The sequence below is a fragment of the Heterocephalus glaber genome, unplaced genomic scaffold (assembly GCF_053883595.1).
Source record: "Heterocephalus glaber isolate CG9 unplaced genomic scaffold, H.glaber_assembly_v1.0 deba00001481, whole genome shotgun sequence".
NCBI lineage: Eukaryota > Metazoa > Chordata > Mammalia > Rodentia > Bathyergidae > Heterocephalus > Heterocephalus glaber.
Genome location: NW_028258317.1, coordinates 27,728,749 through 27,730,175, shown reverse-complemented (window position 1 = coordinate 27,730,175; position 1,427 = coordinate 27,728,749). Strand labels below are relative to the sequence as shown.

Here is a 1,427-nt window from a genome sequence, read left to right as displayed (position 1 = left end):
TCATTTATTAAAATTCTTATAACTGTACATGAAAAAGAAAAGATTTAACTTCATAGAATGATGTTTTTAAAAATTTTGTACACACATGCATACACACATGCACACACTTTACAGTCTACATAATATTTAAAAGTATGTTAAGTATAACTAAAGAAGTCATAATGAAATCTATACAGGCTACTTTCATTTATAAAGCAGGAAAATTTAAAATATAAAATAGCTACCATATAGTTGATATAATATAGGCTACAAAATAATTGATTAAAAAGAAAACTTATTCATGAAATTATCTTAGAACTCAAAAAGTGATAATGACTATAGTTCAAAAAACAATAAAAGGATGATGGGCTCAGTCTCTTTCTGCCGCCATCTTGGTTCCGCGTTCTCCGCCCAAAATGCCCGGTGAAGCTACAGAAACCGTCCCTGCTACAGAGCAGGAGTTGCCACAGCCCCAGGCTGAGACAGGGTCTGGAACAGAATCTGACAGTGCTGAATCAGTACCAGAGCTGTAGGAGCAAGATTCCACACAAGCAACCACACAACAAGCCCAGCTGGCTGCAGCAGCTGAAGTCGATGAAGAACCAGTCAGTAAAGCAAAACAAAGTCGGAGTGAAAAGAAGGCACGGAAGGCTATGTCCAAATTGGGTCTCAGAAGGTTACAGAGGTTACTAGAGTCACTATCCGGAAATCTAAGAATATCCTTTTTGTCATCACAAAACCAGATGTCTGTAAGAGTCCAGCTTCAGACACCTACATAGTTTTTGGGGAAGCCAAGATTGAGGATTTATCTCAGCAAGCACAGTTAGCAGCTGCTGAGAAATTCAAAGTTTAAGGTGAAGCTGTCTCGAACATTCAAGAAAATACACAGACTCCAACTGTACAAGAGGAGAGTGAAGAGGAAGAGGTCGATGAAACAGGCGTGGAAGTTAAGGACATAGAATTGGCTATGTCACAAGCAAATGTGTCGAGGGCAAAGGCTGTCCGAGGCCTGAAGAACAACAGTAATGATATTGTAAATGCTATTATGGAACTAACAATGTAACCATCTGAAAGGAAGACTTTTTTGGTGTTTCAAAAAGGTTACGACAGCGTGGTTTGAAATTTGTACTGTTTCTATCACTAATAAGGTTATGACTTATTGGATGAAAAAAAAAAAGGATGATAATAGCTATGTGAAAGTTGACAACATAACAGATAAGGAGGTAAAACAAATGAAATAATAAACTGCAATTCCCCAAAGTGAGAAAGATTAGACTTGTCAGATCAAAATGACAAAAAGAAAATAATGGAAATAGATACACATCTAAACTTACACTAGTGGCATTTTTGAATTTCAAAGATAATGAAAACTCCTATAGCTGCTTGGCATGATGGTGCAATGTGGGAAGATAAGCCTATAAAAATGAAAAGAAGTCCATCTTATTAAT

At 36.7% G+C, this 1,427-nt stretch overlaps 1 pseudogene; it reads left to right on the top strand.

The window, feature by feature from the left end:
• The first annotated feature begins 353 nt into the window (after positions 1 to 353).
• Positions 354 to 1,101, top strand: LOC101705591 (nascent polypeptide-associated complex subunit alpha-like; annotated as a pseudogene).
• The last annotated feature ends 326 nt before the right edge of the window (positions 1,102 to 1,427 follow it).